This window comes from Haliotis cracherodii, unplaced genomic scaffold (genome assembly GCF_022045235.1).
Source record: "Haliotis cracherodii isolate W230 unplaced genomic scaffold, xgHalCrac1.p SCAF_17, whole genome shotgun sequence".
NCBI classification, from domain to species: domain Eukaryota; kingdom Metazoa; phylum Mollusca; class Gastropoda; order Lepetellida; family Haliotidae; genus Haliotis; species Haliotis cracherodii.
In genome coordinates this window covers 15,421,246-15,435,112 of record NW_027266272.1, presented here as the reverse complement: position 1 = coordinate 15,435,112, position 13,867 = coordinate 15,421,246, and positions in this window count along the sequence as shown.

Genomic DNA, 13,867 nt, shown 5'->3' with positions numbered 1-13,867 from the left:
TGTATTCTTGTGTATCCCGACAAGGCCACATGATACGCACATCACAGCACAAAGTATCCCAGTGTCCCAACGCTCCACTGAATCGTAACTGCTCTCGACTCACTCTTCACTATTGGGAGACACCCAATAGTGGATATCGGCAATATTTCCCGCTTTGATTTGTATGTCATTGTGTTAGACCAGGTTTAGGTGTTAGTTTACAAATTTTCTAGGTCTATAGGACATGAATGACGAGATGCTGGAAGCCAGATAAACCTTTTTGTGTGGTGTTTCAGTGTTGACGGTAGGCAGTAAAATAAGGAAGAAAAGTTGATTACAGTCAAGTCTCATTAATCCGACATTCGTTAATCTGACAATCAGGTTTATCAGACACTAACAATGGGAACCAATAAAATCAATGCTATTTAGACCTGTTAATCTGACAGTCTCGCACTCTGATTCCGACTCCGACTCCAACCTAATTTTCCATGAATTACTGAAATTATTCTTTAATAAGTCTCGTAAATCCGGCACAGTGATCAGCGTACTCTGTGGTCAACTGCCCACGAGTACACAGACCAGTATTCCATAAAGAAATGTTTTCTGAAACATTAAGCTCACAATGGACCTACAGTATTGTTCAGTCTACTTGTGAAGAAGTTCAGACTACGATAATGGGACAGGTTTCCTTTTCTCCATCTTCCTGAGGCAAGGGAGGTAACTGACTGTAAAAGTCCACCTCCACCTTTGCTGAACTAGGCCCAATTTCTGGGTTCGATTGTAGTGCTACCAGTGGCTATTATGAGTTATGTCCCTTCTATATCCCTCATTGACCAATCAGATTCCACCTCTGATATCACTTGCATTTGCCTCTAACAAAATGGTGGTGCCCAGTGAAGACGATAGGATTGATAATCAAGATGTGTATTGTAATAAAACGGTTCTTACTTCATGAAGTGCATCAAATCATGTGAGCACCTTGATTAAAAACATGAAGAATTTGGAAAATAACTGTTGATGGATAATGCATTGCAAATCCTGCGATCAGCCAAAGTCTGTATTGAAATTTGCGAACTGGATGTTGATTTTGTTACCCGATTTTGATTGGACTATGCATAGATTCGTTAGTCCAGTCAGAATACTCCATAATTCCAGCCTAGCTCGACAGGGGTGGAAACTGGACGTTCATAATAGTGAGTTAACCTTGCCTCTTGAACATGTTAAAGATGCCTTTTCTCTATTGGGGTGGATGTGTGTGTGCAACTAGTCCTCTCTTGACGTTGGTGGTTGACAGATGTTTTGAAGATTTCATGCTTTTGAAATTATTATGAAATTATGTTTCATAATTTATGACAGTTTATGATTGAACAAGATTTGATATCTATTATTTGTTTCATGTATTTGTTAATGTTCGTTGTGATGTACATACATATAGATGAATGATTAGTTTTAGAATAGAACCATTATTCCTGTGATTGCATATCTCTAAGATCACCAGATAATATAAACAAAGTGTTTGAGGGTTGGGGTATATCATGAAATACAAAATATCGGATCTTTGATTCCTGTCAACGAAACAAACTGTTCAAAACCTTCATGAACAGTGTGTGATGTCTACAAAGTGAGATTTCCTTGGTCAGGTCGGTGGAGTAGCCTAGTGGTGAAAGCTTTTGCTCTTCACGCCAAAGGCCTGGGTTTAAGTCCGCAAATGGGTACAATGTGTGCATCTATTGCTGGTGTTCCCTGCTGTGATATTGCTGGAATATTGCTAAAAGCGATGTAGAACCTCCTCACTCAATCAATTGTTCAGGTCAAAATATTTGAAAACAGCAATGAGTTGTCATGGGATGACAAGGTATGTCTTCATACGTTCAGGGATGGGAATTAAGTGTTGCCAAAACATGTATCTCAGACTGTGACCATTAACAGGTTCACAGAAGGAGCTTATCCATTCCTGCATCCTATCAAGACTTTATCATTCAACCTATTTAGCAACCTGCTCCAAGTGGCCCAGACGTCTAAGGCGCCACAATTCGCCATGCAGAGTTGTGTCCCGACAGATATCTCCCGTCCAAGCCAGTTGTTGATGATAAAGACATAGACACTGCTTTCGTACAGGTGAAGGAATGACTTAAAATATGTGGTTAGATCACTCCAATACATACATTTCAAGCTGTGCACTGAGCACAAACAACCCCTAGCAGCAGACATTCTTTATCTAGGGATTGACATAGTTGTTATGATGACATTAATCTATTATGTTTATATGAGTCATCAGTATTTAGAAGCTAATACCTGACATCAAACATCTCCTGTAATGGCATTGCTATAGCTTTTTTAGTAGTGTTTAGTATATGCTATTATTGCTAATTAGTGGTGATGGCTTGAATCATAGGTCAAGACTTATTGAGAGTGTTGTCATTTTTCAGAACTGTTTTATGCTTTTTTCGGTATTGTAACATATTTGTGAATTCGTTCTTATTGTGTATTTTGGTGATAACTGGTGCTGCCTTAAATTGTCAATATTACATATATTGAAAATACTGCATCGTTTGTGCTGTGTTTTGACAAAGACAAGAGACAATCTTCTCATTAACAATGGCCATCGTGGCCTCATCACTTCACACCTTCTGCTGGGGCAAGACCAATGTGCTCTATATTCTATGAATATGTACATTCACTCCCAGTCAGAGTCTGGTGTTCCTTCAGGACTGAACTTGAGGATATTTCTTAAGGTGGCTCTGTATATGGTGAGGTAGCAGTGTTTCCGTGACAACCAGCTGTTATCTGTATCCCCTTATTGGTCAAATTGTGAAATTTAAAAAAAATATACTTACAAACTTTGAACAAACATAACCTGCTGGTCAGGTCCAAAAATGTTTTTGGCCAAACTTAATATCCCAGACACTTGTTGGTTCATCATGTTGATGGATGTATATTCATGGTTTCTTTAAACATACTACTCAAATAAAGTTAAGGCCCACCTGACGTTTGTATTTCTATTGTCAATCTTGTCAGATTTCCTGTAGTTATATGAAAAAATTGGGTAGTCATTAACATATTTTGTGTAGTATATAGATATTGTTTTAAAGAAATTGTCTGTTTTGTTTGTACAGTGAAATATCAACTATTATTAGTTGTATACAAATGTTGCTGTGGCCTGTATGTGTGTATGTCATTAATACTCATGTATATATTGTGGTGAAACAATCTCATTAAAATAAGATCTCAGTTCTCGCTACTGCTAAACAAAGATCTGAGGACATCCCATTAAGGGTGATGTCAGAACGACCTTTTGCCAACTTCGACCAACCAATGACTAACAAGGAGCCAACATTAGCCAATCAGAAAGCAACTTTCTCGAGCTATACAGCACTAGATTCAAACTGGCGACTTCAATTCTAGACTATGCTTCGAAAAATATTTTGACAAAGTTCATTATTTAAATTTTGAATCAAGAACAAAAGAACTTTCTGGAATGTCTAATAGATGGCTGAGATTGTATGGCAGTACTTCCTAGGGCTATCAAAAGCCTATTCCCTTATCCCATTTGATGGAATCGGTTGTACAGCCTCTAACTGCCACTTGAAATACCCTGTCTTAACTTGTTAGAGGTTGCATGATTGGAGAAAACATTCCGACTGTCGCTTTCCTGATCTGGTAAGCGACGCTCTGATTGGTCAGTTGAAAGGTCGTTTTGATGTGACCTGTAATGGGATGTCCACAGATTTTTGTTCAGCGGTAGCGAGAACTAAGATCTGTTTTTGATGGGACTGGTGGTGAAAGGTCTGTGCAGGCCACGTATAAAGACAAAGAAAAACATTCTCATCACTTTTTATTTAGGATAATGGGTAGGTGGGTTGAATTTGTATTTCACTTTATATTTCTATTTCCCAACCACACCATGCTTAATTCATAATTGTACCAAATAATAACAATGATGTAAAGAAGTATGTTTGAGACTATGTTCAAGTGACCTTTTTTTTTAGAAAATACATCACATCAAAATGTGCAACTTCAGTAAGAAATATAGCTCTAAAATGCAGAACATGAAGCATATTTAGCATGCAGAACATTTACTTATTATCCTAGGATCTGGGTATTTAGGATGGGTTGATAATGGGGAAACAAGAAATATTTTTTATGTGGCTTAAGAAGGAACTAAAAAATGTCCCTCATCATTTCTCACTTGTGTTCAAATCAGCTAGTGGAGGTATTGTCAGAACCAACCACTCACTGGGCAGGGGTAAACAGACAGTAAGAGTGTACTGTTTACTACAGGGCAGGGGTAAACAGATGGTAAGAGTGTACTGTTTACTACAGGTCAGGGGTAAACAGACAGTAAGAGTGTACTGTTTACTACGGGGCAGGGGTAAACAGATGGTAAGAGTGTACTGTTTACTACGTGGCAGGGGTAAACAGATGGTAAGAGTGTACTGTTTACTATGGGGCAGGGGTAAACAGATGGTAAGAGTGTACTGTTACTATGGGGCAGGGGTAAACAGATTGTAAGAGTGAATTGTTTACTACAGGGCAGGGGTAAACAGATGGTAAGAGTGTACTGTTTACTACGGGGCAGGGGTAAACAGATGGTAAGAGTGTACTGTTTACTACAGGGCAGGGGTAAACAGATGGTAAGAGTGTACTGTTTACTACGTGGCAGGGGTAAACAGATGGTAAGAGTGTACTGTTTACTACAGGGCAGGGGTAAACAGATGGTAAGAGTGTACTGTTTACTACGGGACAGGGGTAAACAGATGGTAAGAGTGAACTGTTTACTACAGGGCAGAGGAAAACAGATGGTAAGAGTGTACTGTTTACTACGGGGCAGGGGAAAACATGGTAAGAGTATACTGTTTACTACGGGACGGGGGAAAACAGATGGTAAGAGTGTACTGTTTACTACAGGGCAGGGGTAAACAGACTGTAAGAGTGTACTGTTTACTACAGGGCAGAGGAAAACAGATGGTAAGAGTGTACTGTTTACTACGGGGCAGGGGAAAACATGGTAAGAGTGTACTGTTTACTACGGGACGGGGGAAAACAGATGGTAAGAGTGAACTGTTTACTACAGGGCAGGGGTAAACAGATGGTAAGAGTGTACTGTTTACTACGGGACAGGGGAAAACAGACTGTAAGAGAGTACTGTTTACTACGGGGCAAGGGTAAACAGATGGTAAGAGTGTACTGTTTACTAGAGGGCAGGGGTAAACAGATGGTAAGAGTGTACTGTTTTCAACATGGGAGAGTAAACAGAGTGTAATGTTTACTTGTTTACTAATGGTCAGTTAATTTCAGATGAATTATTTCGTGTACAAATATCTTAAAAACCAGGTTTGGGCTGGTTCTATATTCTCCACATGTCCTCGTCTCTCTAACATTGGCCCGACATATTAGCCTTGAAGTTGTTGACTTTTTTTTGTTTGTATTCTGTATTCTGCACATTCTACACATGACATTTGCTAATTATCACATTTGAATTCCACTATTTTGTTGTAAAAACAGTATTGTTAATATTTCTCTTGGAGACAGGTGCTTGGATTATCTGATGAGTTTGTTATTGGGAAGAGTTCCATGTTCCATTGTATTACTCAGGTTCCAAGGATGGGATTGGAGTGTCTACGCATTAAAACTTCATATGATGTACAATCTCATTAAAATCAGATCAGTTACACAAGTACAATAGCCCTCTGAGGACCTTGGATCGCCCTATCTAAATGAAGGCTGTGTGGGGTCTTGAGCCAGTCCGATGTCAGCTTCATTTCTTTACGTCGTCAATTTGGAAATGATAATTAGCAAAGGAAACCCATGCAGGTCATAAATAGGCCTTCAGTGGTACTCCCTTTGGGGTGCACATGCCACACAGCTCAGAAACGATGGTGTATAAAATGTCCACAACAATATGATGGCGCTGCCTTCATTATGTACATGGATACAGTGAATAAGTTTGTATACAGTTCGTTAAGATGCAGAAATAAGATATGCTGGTGTTTGAAAGGCATTTAGAAGTGATACACATAAGGAAGAGAATTTATGGATTTCAACTTTTTTATTATGAGGAACACAACGTTTCGGAGTATATGCTTACTCCTTCATCAGGTGAATGATTAAGCATGTAACCCGAAACGTTGTATTCCTCATAATAAAGAAGTTGACATCCAATAAATTCTCTTCCTTAAAGTATGCTTGTATGAATGCTTCGCTCACTGATACCGAGAATTGAGACGCTTTGACGCTGAATGGCTGATCAGAAAGTTCATTTGACAAGACCTCTTTTCAGAGGTGTCCTTAGATCCTTAAAGAGAGGTATTGTTTCGGAGTAAAAGATCTCATTTTACTTAGAATTATATCATGTGGGACTTCCATGACACCAGTGCTTCAGTGCTGCGTCAACCATACTTCAATACTGCTTCCACATTGTTTCATTGCTGCTTCAACCTGCTTGTTATTATATGCCGGATGCCTTCTTCCACTTGGGCAAACCCAACCCCTCACATGCTTACACTTTTTCCCCTGCTGGCAGTTGATATCACTATAATTTGTCTGCTGATTTGTTAGTAATGGTACTTTTAGGCATAATATTTAAGTTTTATCTTTCCGATCCATTCTTGGTTGATTTGTCTTCAAAGAAATGAGCGGACATGACTCTTGTTCATGAAGAGTCTTTGGACAATCATGCACATGAAGGAATTATTTCTTTTTCATTGATCTGCTCAAATCCAAGAGTGGAAGAAGTTTTTAATTTAACTGATGAGAATGAGTATTGAAGGATACTTTAATATATTTCTGTATGTTGAGCATCTGTGTCAACTGTTACCTCACCAATCTGCCTAGGTATCCCCTTGTACCATGTCATCTATGACCAATATTGCCTTCTGTGTAGGTGCATGGTTCTACCATATTATTGAAATAAAGATGTATATCATATCTGGTGTTGGTTGTTTGAGAGAGTGTACCACATACCAATATTGCGGCCATAATCTCACAGGGGGTAACAGGCCTGTCTGTCCGCCATTGGTGTGTTTGTTTTAGCTTCATTAAATTTTAGACATTATTTTTTAAACTTGTTTCCAACTGCTGTTGTTTGTTCTATGAAATATGGTTTGCATATACTGCCATTGACAACCCAAATCTTGATTCTTACAAAATACGGAGAATTTACAAAGCCTTATCACATATATTTTCTTGTTTATGTAAACTTTGTGATATATTTATTGACATTGATACTGCTGCTGATTAAGTTTCGCCTCAGTGTTCATGATCTACACCTCTTGGTTTCATGCACTTCTGTCAGGAAAGGGGAACACTGTATTTTTCTCTTTTAGAAGCCGAGCCTCCAACACATTGGAGTATTTACCGAGTCACAATTCCGGGTCACACGTTCTCTGTCCAAAACATATTCGCAGGTCCTCTATTAGACGCCGGTTCTCTAATATGACATTAACTTACAACATGTAACAATTACTCCCTCTAATTCAATAATGAACATTCCCTGCAAATGGACCCTTTATGATTGAAGAATTTGGGATTCTGAAATGTAGTGAGTTGCCAGTGCTGGTCTCTAATAGACACTAGGTCAATGGCTTAAGAGAGATAATAAACACCCGGGCGTCTACTAGAGGAAATAAGGTACTTGAGTATTATTACCAACTCACCTTTCATTGGGTATTTGATAGGCATTTAGAAGTTGGTCCTTCATAGAGGCACAGGATAGATGGATTTCAGATTCTGTTCCTTATGCATATTTACAGGGACTTGTTGCATGTTCATCAGTTGTAATTTATTCATGTCGTTCATTCAAAACTTGCTGAGAAAGTTATCCTCAACATTGACTGGAGCAGAAGCTTATAATTGTGGGTTCGAATCCCGGTTTGTCCTGATTATGTTTCTAGGTTTGTCAGCACCATACCCGTGCTTGTGGGTTTCACCGAAGTGATAAATGTCTGAGGCCTGCATCACTTGGGGCTTTCCTCCCATATTAAGCTGACATGCTGCGATATAACTGGAATACTGTTAAAAGCTGTGTTAAACCTACCTCACTCACTCACTCACTCATATTCTTAAATACATTTCTTTGGGAAACAGATCGCTTCCAGTGAATTTTCATAACTGAACGCTTAATAAGAAACACTGAAGTCTTTCAAGGGGACGCTGGTATTGTGGAATGGTAAGGGTCATTGTAGGGGGTGTTCTACTTGTTGATCATGCAAGAGTACATTTTTTATTGTTCCTTTTGCAAAATGCTGAAACACATATTCAAAATCAGTCAAGAAACACACACAGAAACAACCCAACTTCTGCTTTCGGAGTTTGTTGCAACACATAACACAACGAGTTTCAATCTGTGAATTTGGTTTTATTGTATAGTAATCTTTTTATCATCTATTCTGTAAAACAGAGATTCCTTTTTAAGTCTGACTAAACAAATGCAACAATGCATAAACACTGGAAAATTCCAAGAAAATGGAACTGATCATTCATTATTAAATGCATGCTAATTACATGATAAAGATAAATTCATAAAATAAAAAATAATTTTGATATTGAGACAACTTAATTCAGGAGTTACATACACAAATACAAAGCTGAAAGTACAAAATAATAACAAAAAGATTATAAAATAAAATATAAAATGTCTAAGATCCGTTCACATATAAAGGCAACATTCATAAGCTGGCAGATAAACAGCTAAAAAAATTTGGCCAAATAAAAAAAAATATACAATTCTTAGAGATACATATATATGTCAGTCTGTTATGGATTTGTACTTCACATTCATGGCAATGTAGGATTCCACATGTGTCAAACATTTGCCCAGATCCAAATAAATGTTTTACTGGAAATGATCTAGAGACTGGTGGTTCAATTAAAACTACTGGCATACTAAATAAATAAAACACAAGTATTCAAATTCATTAGAAACGTATGTGAAGAAAAAAAGAAAAAATCTCAAGCACCAAACTCTATTCACTTATACCCATTTTAACACTACCACACACCCATGTGAACAATCCATGCATGTAAACAACCACTGTTTTCTAAGAATAGCATTCAATCCCATTAAAATCAGATCTATTACTCTGATACAATCCCTCTCTGCATGAAGATCTGACAACCATTGGAGGTTGTGTCAGGTGAATTTTCTGATCAGTCAATCAGCGTCAAAGATTCCATATTCTTAGTATGAGTGTGTGCAATCTGATTTCCGTATCTCAAAAACAATCTTAATTAGCTAGTTCCAAATGTAAATAATAAAGGCCATGCCATTATACTGTGGCTATTGTATACACCGCTGTGTCTGAGCAAGATGTCATCTCCACCCAAAGTGCCATAACAGGATAATTTAAGTTCTGTGTGGGTTTACTTTAGTTAAAATCAAAATTTCCCCAAAAGCTGGAAAAGAAATGAAGCTGAACCATTTTGGAAGCTGACATCTGATTGGCTGAAGGAACCAAGAATCCTTTTATTACAATCCAAACTTCCAAATCAAGCCGGTAAGAAATGAAGCAGAATCCTTTATGAGGCAGACATCCTATTGGCTCAAGGAAACAAGAATCCTTCACTCAGCTTCTGAGGTCAAAGTATGCAACCTCGGCCTCATTCCACGAAGCAATTGTAGCGCCACGCCTGTCGTAAGGCCATGTTAAAGAATGGGAGTTACAATCATCTCAACGCTAAGATTGCTTTGTGGAGCAGGGCCAAGGTGTGTTTGTCAGATCGGCATGTAGAGAGGAATGTTGAGTACAAAATCTATTTTGGATCAGATAAACGTAAAATGTCATGTCGAAGGTGGCCTGAATGCTAACACCTAATATCATACATCACAAGACTAATATTGAGACTAAAAACACCTTGGACATCTGACGATCTACAATCATAATATTTACAATAATCAACAAGTAGAACACCCCCTACAATGACCCTTACCATTCCACAATACCAGCGTCCCCTTGAAAGACTTCAGTGTTTCTTATTAAGCGTTCAGTTATGAAAATTCACTGGAAGCGATCTGTTTCCCAAAGAAATGTATTTAAGAATATGAGTGAGTGAGTGAGTGAGGTAGGTTTAACACAGCTTTTAACAGTATTCCAGTTATATCGCAGCATGTCAGCTTAATATGGGAGGAAAGCCCCAAGTGATGCAGGCCTCAGACATTTATCACTTCGGTGAAACCCACAAGCACGGGTATGGTGCTGACAAACCTAGAAACATAATCAGGACAAACCGGGATTCGAACCCACAATTATAAGCTTCTGCTCCAGTCAATGTTGAGGATAACTTTCTCAGCAAGTTTTGAATGAACGACATGAATAAATTACAACTGATGAACATGCAACAAGTCCCTGTAAATATGCATAAGGAACAGAATCTGAAATCCATCTATCCTGTGCCTCTATGAAGGACCAACTTCTAAATGCCTATCAAATACCCAATGAAAGGTGAGTTGGTAATAATACTCAAGTACCTTATTTCCTCTAGTAGACGCCCGGGTGTTTATTATCTCTCTTAAGCCATTGACCTAGTGTCTATTAGAGACCAGCACTGGCAACTCACTACATTTCAGAATCCCAAATTCTTCAATCATAAAGGGTCCATTTGCAGGGAATGTTCATTATTGAATTAGAGGGAGTAATTGTTACATGTTGTAAGTTAATGTCATATTAGAGAACCGGCGTCTAATAGAGGACCTGCGAATATGTTTTGGACAGAGAACGTGTGACCCGGAATTGTGACTCGGTAAATACTCCAATGTGTTGGAGGCTCGGCTTCTAAAAGAGAAAAATACAGTGTTCCCCTTTCCTGACAGAAGTGCATGAAACCAAGAGGTGTAGATCATGAACACTGAGGCGAAACTTAATCAGCAGCAGTATCAATGTCAATAAATATATCACAAAGTTTACATAAACAAGAAAATATATGTGATAAGGCTTTGTAAATTCTCCGTATTTTGTAAGAATCAGGATTTGGGTTGTCAATGGCAGTATATGCAAACCATATTTCATAGAACAAACAACAGCAGTTGGAAACAAGTTTAAAAAATAATGTCTAAAATTTAATGAAGCTAAAACAAACACACAATCCTTTTTTAACCAATAAATAAAGCCCCCAAAGTACACCATTTCTACACATTCACCAAAAGTGTGAATAATAACCACTTTCAATAAAAAAAAAGTTTTTTTGTAATTTATTAAAGCAAACCCCTGATTGAGTCCCACGGATGTTTTCGTTCCTCAGCGATACTATGTCAACTGTTACGTTAAGTTGTTGAACCTAGTCAGTCTACAGATACTGAGCATGAAGACCACGAGATTCACCAAAACACATGCAAGTTGTTAAGTGACGGGTGTGTTTGGGCAAGCTGTCCTAAGACAAACTGAGAGCAACTATTTCTTTCTGTTCAATAACAAAGTCTGAATAACATCAAAACTAGTTTTCTACAGCATGGTTTAACATTCCAATACGTTTTATACATATTTTGGTGGGTTACTGAAAGGTTTCTTAAGTAGAATCAGGCACTGGACCTTAAACATCATGGACACTGTTCATGAGGTCTGTGTGCAATGGGAACAAACAGGCTCATGATACAAGTAATCATCACTGTGTTCATGATACAAGTTATGATCACTGTGTTCATGACACAAGTTATCATCACTGTGTTCATGATACAAGCTATCATCACAGTGTTCATGATACAAGTTATCATCACTGTGTTCATGATACAAGTTATCATCAAAGTGTTCATGATACAACTTATCATCACTGTGTTCATGATACAAGCTATAATCACTGTGTTCATGACACAAGTTATCATCACTGTGTTCATGACACAAGTTATCATCACTGTGTTCATGACACAAGTTATCATCACTGTGTTCATGATACAAGTTATCATCATTGTGTTCATGATACAAGCTATAATCACTGTGTTCATGACACAAGTTATCATCACTGTGTTCATGATACAAGCTATCATCACTGTGTTTATGATACAAGTTATCATCACTGTGTCCATGATACAAGTTATAATCACTGTGTTCATGATACAAGTTATCATCACTGTGTTCATGATACAAGCTATCATCACTGTGTTCATGATACAAGTTATCATCCCTGTGTCCATGATACAAGCTATAATCACTGTGTTCATGATACAACTTATCATCAAAGTGTTCATGATACAAGCTATCATCAAAGTGTTCATGATACAAGTTATCATCACTGTGTTCATGATACAAGCTATAATCACTGTGTTCATGACACAAGTTATCATCACTGTGTTCATGATACAAGTTATCATCACTGTGTTCATGATAAGGATAACACAAGTTACTATATTCAGTACCAGCACTAGTTATCACTACATTCATGATCATAACAATGACATGACAATGAAATAGTCAATGCTGCTTTGAATAGTATTCCAGTTATATCAGCACGGGTATGGTGCTGACAAACCTAGAAACATAATCAGGACAAACCGGGATTCGAACCCACAATTATAAGCTTCTGCTCCAGTCAATGTTGAGGATAACTTTCTCAGCAAGTTTTGAATGAACGACATGAATAAATTACAACTGATGAACATGCAACAAGTCCCTGTAAATATGCATAAGGAACAGAATCTGAAATCCATCTATCCTGTGCCTCTATGAAGGACCAACTTCTAAATGCCTATCAAATACCCAATGAAAGGTGAGTTGGTAATAATACTCAAGTACCTTATTTCCTCTAGTAGACGCCCGGGTGTTTATTATCTCTCTTAAGCCATTGACCTAGTGTCTATTAGAGACCAGCACTGGCAACTCACTACATTTCAGAATCCCAAATTCTTCAATCATAAAGGGTCCATTTGCAGGGAATGTTCATTATTGAATTAGAGGGAGTAATTGTTACATGTTGTAAGTTAATGTCATCACTGTGTTCATGATACAAGTTATCATCACTGTGTTCATGATAAGGATAACACAAGTTACTATATTCAGTACCAGCACTAGTTATCACTACATTCATGATCATAACAATGACATGACAATGAAATAGTCAATGCTGCTTTGAATAGTATTCCAGTTATATCAGCTTAATGTGGGAGGAAAGTTCGAAGTGATGCAGGTCACAGACATTTGTGACTTCAGTGAAACCCATGAGTATGGGTATGGTGCTGACAAACCCAGAAATTTAACTGGGGCAAACCAGGATTTGAACCCTGGATCACTGGTTTCTGACGTGCCAAAGAGATGCAACTCTGCACAACTCTGCACAAAGAATTGCCTTGCCTTGCTAAGACGGCTGGGAGTTTAGTGAGTATTAACTCCTGTAACTGTCTTGTTTTGACACATATGAGTTAGAACATTTCAAGTTGTGGGCTATGTAGAACTAGTCAGGTCACCACACTGTGTGAGCTATGTAGAACAGTCAGGTCATCACATTGTGGGGGCTGTGTAGAACTTGTCAGGTCATAACACTGTGGGGGCTGTGTAGAACTAGTCAGGTCATCACACTGTGGGGGATGTGTAGAACTAGTCAGTCAGGTCATCACATTGTGGGGGCTGTGTAGAACTAGTCAGTCAGGTCATCACACTGTGGGGGATGTGTAGAACTAGTCAGTCAGGTCATCACACTGTGGGGGCTGTGTAGAACTAGTCAGTCAGGTCATCACACTGTGGGGGATGTGTAGAACTAGTCAGGTCATCACATTGTGGGGGCTGTGTAGAACTAGTCAGTCAGGTCATCACACTGTGGGGGATGTGTAGAACTAGTGAGGTCATAAACTGTGGGGGATGTGTAGAACTAGTCAGTCAGGTCATCACATTGTGGGGGCTGTGTAGAACTAGTCAGTCAGGTCATCACATTGTGGGGGATGTGTAGAACTAGTCAGTCAGGTCATCAC